The 8,919-nt window shown below is 40.8% G+C and overlaps 1 protein-coding gene across 3 annotated transcripts in view; it reads right to left on the reverse strand.

Annotated features, from left to right (window-relative positions):
- Positions 1 to 8,369, reverse strand: part of sipa1l1 (signal-induced proliferation-associated 1 like 1) — a 101,026-nt gene extending 92,657 nt beyond the window's left edge. For 2 of the 3 annotated variants that reach the window (XM_005938273.3, XM_005938272.3), the window contains exon 1: positions 7,994 to 8,369. The gene's annotated coding sequence lies outside the window, so the exon portion shown is untranslated. The other variant, XM_042222723.1, reaches the window with a different exon arrangement.
- Positions 8,370 to 8,919: the final 550 nt, after the last annotated feature.

Raw genomic sequence — 8,919 nt, forward strand, 5'->3', positions numbered from 1 at the left:
TGAGAACTCAAACCAATTTAATACCTTTACAACTATACTTAAGTCCAAACGGCTTGTTACACAAATTCGAAGACTCGCAAACATGGCTCGAATCACTTTTTCTCGAGTTTTTAAAGTCTCGCTGTTTATCGAGTCTTCGCAGTACGTGAAGCTGAAAAGGTCAAATAACAGCAAAGACAGTGAGCCATTTCAATTACCACATACCATTTACTGTCATTATGCAGAAATATTAACTTCACACACTCCTTGGCTCAGGTTGTGGGTTGCCAGATTGCACTAAAGATTAATCTGTATGTAGTGTGTGGATTTTAGACTGTTCCACAGGCAATCGGGCAACTTGCCGCATGGGCTGTCCAGCTGAAGGCAGAGTAACTTCCCTGTCGGAAACACGTGTTTGGAACACCAAAAAACAACCACCAACTTATCCAAACAGAGTCAGCCGAATAAATAAATAACTACACATGAACAGATTTCCTGAAAATTGGTTGTTTTCAGCATTTTAAAGTTTAAAAAACCTGAAAAATAGAAATTATGTTGGATATTTAAAATCACCAAAAATCAGTACCTGTACTGGTCTTGCAAATTTGTGTATTTTGGCTTCAGCTCCCCCATGACCCTGAATTCGATAAGCAGAAGAAGATGGATGGATGGCTGGGTAGACAAATATAATGTCAGGGCTGTGCAGATTACAAGAGATTCCTGGGAGAAGGAGCAAAATGCAAACCCAATGGAAGACAGTCTTTAAATAATATTAGGTATGCCATATATTTCTCCCAAAAAGTTATTTAAACAGTTTAAATATCATCTTTGTAGGGACACTCTATATGATTCACCCTTTGCAAATATTAAGAACTCTAAAACAATACAGAAAATGCTAACCACAAACTCAAGTCAAATTTAGCCGATGACATTAAAAATATGGGATAACAGCAACCTTAAAAGATTGAACAACCAGAATGGGTTAAGTTGTCAAATAACTCTCCCAGTACTAATAACCCCAATTTGAGTAAGAAATTCAATCCAGGTCAAAGCTGACACTCAAATGATGACGAGTGCCGACATTACAAGGTAATTTCAGGAAAAATGGCTTGCATGGATTTCAAGTTGCACCTCCAGACACAAACACACACACAACAATTTCCCCCAAAAATGGCACAAGAGAGGCGGCAGCAATTAACAAATCCAACTGGGTCACAAAATGACTTCTTTCACTAATACCAACTCAGGCAGCCAACACCAGCAGCATCCATTTAGCCATCCAGAAATACAGAAATTTGAGAGCTTTGTCTGCTTGGAAACAGATGGCAAGGCAGTTGGTAGGAATTTCAGAAACACTCCAGTACATGTTAGTCTTATCCCCTAACAGTTTTTGTACTCAGTGGCACTCTTGCAATTTCATTATAGAGTTGACATGAGGAAGAGTTGAGGACAGTCTGAAAGAATTATTAATTTGACACAAACTCATTGTAATCCAGGATAATGAACACGTGCACCCCTGCAGTCAATGCTTTCTACCAGTTAGCTGACGTGCTGTTGTTGTTCTCTCACTTCTGCAACAGCAACTAGTATAATGCTGATAATAGCCAAGTCATTCAGCCACAAAGGACATGAACTAATAGTGAAATTCTGTGTCAATGATTATGTCCAAAAAAAAAAAAAAGGAAAAGAAAATAGAAAGATAAATCATTGTGTTATCACACCTTTCAGGTCTGTATCTAGTGCAAAACACATAAATCAGTAAATGCCACCTCATTTACTAATGTCAGTCAACAGGTCCAAAGAGCCAAACAGCTCTTTTTAAACATTAAAAAAAAATAGATATTTTCAAGGCTGTGTCTAATCATGTAAAAAGCACATGATCTCAATACTGACCACAATACTTTAAAAAGTAATACCTCTTTGTAAGGGATTACTTTGACTTCTTATGATTATTCTGTTATTACGTTGAATAGAGTAGTTTGATAGAGCACCATAAATGTGAAAAAGTAGAATTTTTAAGTTATCATCATCTAAGGCAGCGGTCCCCAACCCCCGGGCCTCGGACCGGTACCGGTCGGTGAGTCGTTTGGTACCGGGCCGCAAGAGTTGAGGCTCAGGTGTGAAATGTATGGTTTTCAGCGTTATTTTGTTATCGTTTTTATTGTCAACTCTGTTTTCCTGGGTCTTTTCACGTGTGTTATGAATAAATCTTCTTTTTTTCGGTACTGGTACTAGTTTTATTTTGTTGTATTTATTCGCGATACCTTAAAGGTCGGGCATAAACCGGTCCGTGGCGCAAAAAAGGTTGGGGACCGCTGATCTAAGGCTACGTTCACACTGCAGGGCTTAACGCTCAATTCCGATTTTTTGATCAAATCCGATTTTTTTTGTCTACTTGTTCACACTACAAATAATATGCGACAGCAAACGCGCTCCAGTGTGAGCCCTCAAAGCGGCCTGCATGCGCAAAAGAAGACGTCACACACAACGCGCTCTGTTTAGACCCAGAGCAAACAATATTGTTTGACAGATGGCCCTTAATATAAAGACTTCAGACTTTACATTTCCCAATTTTTGCTTTAAGTTATTTTGTTATTTACATAATAATGTAAATAACCTAATAATTATCCTTATTGCTGTTTAAGAGAGGAGCGGTGCTTCAAAGGATTGTTGCAGATTTCTGTCAGAATCTGCAGATTATACAGTACAAATAAAATGTTCATGTTTCTCCAACGTTGTCTTCCCAACAACTTCACTGACATCTACACTGGATGGCCAGGAAGCGTTTACGATGTCTTCTCGGGCACTTCTCCAAAGCTGATAATTGGCGTCCGTCTTGTGTCAGTGACATTTAATGCGACTTGACCATTCAAACTGCAGTCGCTTTCTAAAACATCGGATATGTATCGGATTCAGTACCACATACGAAAGTGACCCAGATCGGATTTGAAAATATCGGATTTGTGCCGTTCACACTGTCATACCATGATCGGATATGGGTCGCATAGGGTCAAAAAAATCTGATTTGATGCGCTTTCGCCTGTAGTGTGAACGTAGCCTAAGTCAGACAAGCAGTTGAGAAAGAAGGAGGACATCACAAAAATTATAAAAGACTGATGCAGCTACTGTGAAATAACCCATTGGTTTCTTAAGTCCAATTTTGAAGCATCAAGATTTTCCATTTTCACCTTCGTCAAATACTCATTTGAAGGATTTGCCAACAGCGGACCATAATTACAGTGAAACTGTACATTCGTTAGCTACCAACTTACACATTGATTCTCCTAGCATGATTTAGACTGACCAATATTTGTGTTTACTCAAAGCTGAGCAGCATCAGACCAATATTAAAAGCCTGGCCAGGAGCAGAGGCCCAAAGCCAGATGGAGTATCTGTTTAACCATTCACACCAATCTCAAAACACTGTATAATTACAGATTACGGCATCAGTCTGAAGAGAGCACTGACATCCACAAAAAAAACAAAAAAAACAAAAAAAAAAACAGAATATGGGTGAAATTGGTGGCTAGTTATTCAGTCTGCAGCAGAACTGCAATCAATTCAATGGTTAACACTGCAAAACTAGATTGTAAGGGAATTTAACCTGGCTTTTTTGGATAATTCAAGAAGTAAACTTAAAATGTTCAGCCAACCTGATGTGTGTAGGCCGGGGGATGCCAATGTAGTAGTATCTTAGGTTTTTATTCCAAGCTAATTTCTGCAAATTGCAATGAAATAATAAGGAGAGCAAAGGCACAAATGATCCCTGCCTAATATTCTAGCATTACAATATCCATATGAAGATACTCCACGTTCAATCTCCATCCTGGCTTATATCGTTTGTAAGGATTATACGTTTATTCTATAATATCTAGGCTGTTCTTGCTTTCAAGGCTTTTGTACAGTACGTTGTGTTTACTTCCATGTTGATTAATCTGACTAGTCATTGTTCCCTGATGCTTATAGATTTTTTTTCCTCTCTCATTTGTCACAACTAAAATCTGAAGCCTTTATAATCCACAGTGCTTTCATCTGCTACAATCCACTTACAGCCCTAATTAAAAAGTTGTTTCACCAGACAGACGGGAAAGTGGAGAACTGGACAGGGATCCAAGTCCCCTCACCTCAGGTGGAATGCCTAAAAGTAACTGCTTCCTCTTGTGACCTCCTTTTTTCTTTTCTGGGTGCTTTGAAAAGGCCTGACAAAGCCTTCATGGGGTTTCATATTTATCCTCTGCAAAGGACCATGGATCAAAAGAGATAGGCAATTTCACATATCAGAGAAAACACCGCAAGGGCTGTTTGTTGAGTGAAAACAAAATGCTGGCTTGCACTTCAATGTGTCAAGAGCTTACAGACCCAGGCTTTCTAACATACCCTGCATTTAAGTATTTGGAGATACTGTCTTTCTGTTGACTACTTAAAAATTATTTACCAAAACAGGTGCCTGTACAAAACACATGCACATCTGATGTGAATCAGTCGGAAAATAGTTTGATGTTCATCTGTTGCTGCCTGCTTTTTGCCATTAGCGATGTCTTAGCTACTCCTCCATTTCCTCTATTTCAACCAGTGGCTTTGACTTCTGGCTCATTTTTTCACAAGATCAGCATCTGCTAGATAAATGTGGTCATTGATAGAGTATATTCTTAGTGTCACTTTACATGTTACTTCTGTTCCCAATTAGAGTTCATTATTTGGTCATTTCTGTATAAAAGGGGAAGTGAGCATGTTGGTCACCAATGAGATAGACTACAATCATGGTCCTACAACTACAGCAGAGAGTATTATGATGTTTAGTCCAACTGCAACCTTACCTTCAAATAGCTCAGCTAGCTCACAAGAGCTAGGTTGCACACACTAATATGTGCTGAGCACTGATAGGCTGTTACTCAAGATATGTAATCAATAAGATTATCAATAAGACTAGAATGTGAGACATTTCTGTCAACCACAGAGCAGCATCTGAGGAAATTTAAAAAAGAAAGAAAGAAAAGAAAAGCAACCGCCAAATTGTTAGCAAAAAGTCACCACCTGAAAACATTTGCGTCTCACTGTTTAACTAGTTCCTTTATTGTCCGGGCCATCAACAAGATAATCAATACGGTAATCAATCCTTTTTTCAATGCTAATTAAGATTCCTGGTATTACTGACTTAAATTCAAAATGTGATTAAAGTCTGCACAGCATCTCAGTAAGAATCCCAGTATTTTGTATTACACCATTTTGCCAGGCCAAGTAGTTTTATTCAATCAGTCTGCCCTACAGTATGAGCTACTTACTGTTACAGAGTATTTCTTGCTCTGTTATTTCTCAAGAGACAGCCTACCCCAAGACCTTAAACAGAGTGAACTCACATTCCAATCTCCAGCATGTAAAGAGTCACCAAAACAGACAGACAAAAGCACAAAAAATCAAAAGGCAAGCTCAAGAAAAAGAAGCAACATAAATCATGAATCAGGATTAATGCAGAAAGGATCGACATGGGCACTCTGAAAGAGTGACGTGGTAATAGACAGAGATAAATATGAGGGATGTGGACAGAAATGAAGAGTGTGTCATAGTCCCCGGCATGCCATCCACAACAGAAAGAAAGCAAGCCGAGAGGAAAAGGCACTGTCATGGGCAAAAGGAGGAAGGAATCGTGGGAGGTGGGGAGTAAAGGAGTAGCAACAGAACTGAGACAGAAGGCGAGGATGAGGCAGTAACAGTGGAAGGGAGGGGAGCATAGTGAGGCTAGCGCGGTATGTCGTAAACAGGTAAGACCCCATTATCAGATACTGTCAGTGATGCATTACACGTCAAAAGGGAAAGCGCTAGTATCCCAGTCATGGGATTAAAATGTCCTCCTATTCCTCACTTTGCATTTCTCAGATTCTCTCCTTGAGCACCTCCAAATCTTTTCCTGTCCCAAGCGGGGCTAAACTACACATTTGAGACTTTTTCACCACATCCTAATTGAAGTGTTTATTTAAAATGCAGGATTTTGCTCACAAGAAGACACCAAGGTCCTGGGAAATTCTTTATTTGAAAGCAGTAAAGAAACCCCCTGCTGTGTGCTTGCGATGGAGAGGGTTCATGCACACTGACCTAGGCTTTCTAGCAAAGCCTGCACTAAAGTCTTCGGGGGATGCCTTTCTCTGTCAACCACAGTAGTTGAAAATAATTTATGCATCTCACAATCTTGACTGCATGATGACAACCGTCTCATTCATTCAACTCGTGCTGCTTAATCTAAAAACATGCAGATATTTCAACATCCCAAAGAACTTAAAATAATCTTTCAGCTGCCCACCATCAGTGCTTGAATTTCTTTTCCTCCCCTCATATCTTTTTTTAAATTCAGCAACTACACGTGTGACAGAACATGTGCGCCTCCACCTACACACTCAATTTCAATAGTCTACTTAATATTATAAATGCGACACAGCTTCCAGATCAGCTCAGCCTTGGCATTCACAGGCACTGACGAGGGAGGGCTGATAGCATGAGATGTTCAACCGCTATATCAGAGTTTGGGTTTTTTTGTTGGGGGTTTTTTTTGTTGTTTTTTAAACGCAGCTGCTGCAGCAGCCAAAGCAAAAAGGACAAAGCAGCTCAAATGATGCCGTGGAAGGAAAGCATCTCCAGCGGTGCTGCTGTGTTGTTCGAGTTGAAAATTAGACCCATCCCAGTCAACCAGCAAACAGACATGTAATTTCTTTGATGTGTCCATTAAGGATTTGTCAGTGAAGGAAGCTGAGTGTTTCTGTGCGTGTGCGTGTGTGAACCCCCTCCTCCCGGAGGGGTAACGCTGGTAGCCTGGGGGCAGACTCCACAGGTGGAGAAAAAAAAAAAAAAAAAAAGAAGACGACAGAGCATCTACAGGAGGCCCATTAACAATACCACCCCCCATGGTGACAGAGAGAGATCTCAGACAAGCAAGTACTAACCTCTTTAAGACAAGCAAACTTTAATAAACTTAACTGGCCTATACAAAAAAAGAAAAAGAGAAATGCTTACTTCATGGTTAAATCGTTTGATGAGCCAAGCTTCTGAGGCATCTTAAATGTAGCACTCCTACATCACTATTCAAATGTGACTAAACTACACTGACGGCCATTTTGATTAATGAGACTGGTGTTGACAGAGCCTTAGGTGGAAATAACTTCATTTTTGATTTCCAACAAGTTCCTAAGCTTGCACTGCGCTCTGAAAATAACACATCACATGCAAGTAATATCATGAAAGAACACGTGAGTCCGGGGATAAGTAATAAACTTTGCATCTCTCATCACATCCCTGACTGATCTCTATGCCAATCAACACATTACAGAGCTGTGAAATGCTGCAGATGTCCAGGCAAACCATTCAAATCGGCAGCAGCAATGCCTGCTAACAGAAATGCACCGCAAATCATGCATTTGCACCAAGAGCTGCTTCCCCAGATAGAAGACATTTCTCTGATGAAAGTGGCCCCACGAGTCTTTACGCCAGCTGCAGCGTCCACATGTAAGATGATAAGACAGACAGCATAGGTTGGGATACACAGGAAACCCACTAGAGCGGCTGCGGCTAGCCATCCCAATTATGCAGCAGTCACGGAGAGACTTAACCAAACAACCATTACCTTTATCTGATCGTCATTTTCGCAAGATTTCCTGTGTCTTTAAGAGCAACGGTGAATCGCTGTCTGAATTTTTAACTGTGGCGTCTGCGTGCATGTGTCAAAGAAGACGCCGTTAACTGAATGGGGGCTGAAAGCCTGCTCGTTATGATACAGGTAATAAAATCAGATACATGCTGGGAGGGGAAATAAAATCCACGCCAGTACCACGTAAACGTTACCTGAGCGCCAGTTAAACTTTTCAGCCTTGTTTTCTCTACCTAAAATATACTGCATTTATCCAAATACTTAATCCACACTGGTTTTTAGCACACTAACAGCAGCTACAATCCGGCTAACCGAATACTAATGGATCTAATATCCCCCAGTTTCTATACGCACACCAACCGGAGAAGAGAACGCACTCACCTTTATCAATTTCCACCTTTTCGACAGGAAAAATAACGCTCTCGCTGGTCATTCGGCGGCGCACACACAGACCGTAACTGCTGTAAAGGGAACCGGCTGTCAAAGCTTCGTAGCAGAAAACCTCCGCTGCTTTTCACCTTTGTATCTCTTGCTGTCCGAGCACTCCGCCGACCGCCTCTCGGTTTGTTCAAATCAGAAGTTCATCCAAAGTTGCAGCGGTTCGCCCCGCCTCGCGACGGCGATTAGGTCACCGCCTCCCTGTAATCCTCTGAGCTGTACTCTCGCGATACGGACAGCCACTGCTTATCAGACTGCGTAGCCTCGCGGTGACACGGCGAATTGAATTAAAGAGAGGCCGACCCAGTGCTGTTGAAAAAGGACAGGAGAGAGGGAATGCGTTGCTCTGGCAACACAGTGGCTGGGCTTTCAGCGATGCCCCCCCTTTTTTTAAAATTCAAGCCAGTGATGTTGTGGCAGGTTTGCGTGTTGATAAACACTACCTAATCGATCTAATGCTTGCATCGGGGACAGAATAACAGGAAGCTACCTGCTGGAATGTGTTTACCCTGCATAAGAACTGTCATTTGGTTTTCAGCTGCTACATTGGGATATAATGAAGGTGCTCTTCATTACTTAGATAACAGTACCGAGGGGTAATTTTGGCACTATTTGTATAAAAGAATACAAGCATCGAAAAGGATGAAGAGAGGCATTAAAATATTTAAATGTATCTATATTTTGCTAGTTCTCAGATATGAACCACAACGTGGGTCACAGATAAAACCTACCCACTACATTTGATGTCATTAGCCATTTCTGGGTCCAATGGCTCTTAACTTACACAAAGAAAACAAAGACTGAGACACATTAGAGTATTAAAATTATCAGTGTAGCTGGTTTTCCAGGTCTTACGATAAAGAATATAA

Source organism: Haplochromis burtoni, unplaced genomic scaffold, assembly GCF_018398535.1.
Source record: "Haplochromis burtoni strain Fernald_Lab_line unplaced genomic scaffold, NCSU_Asbu1 Contig_92, whole genome shotgun sequence".
Taxonomy (NCBI): Eukaryota; Metazoa; Chordata; class Actinopteri; order Cichliformes; family Cichlidae; genus Haplochromis; species Haplochromis burtoni.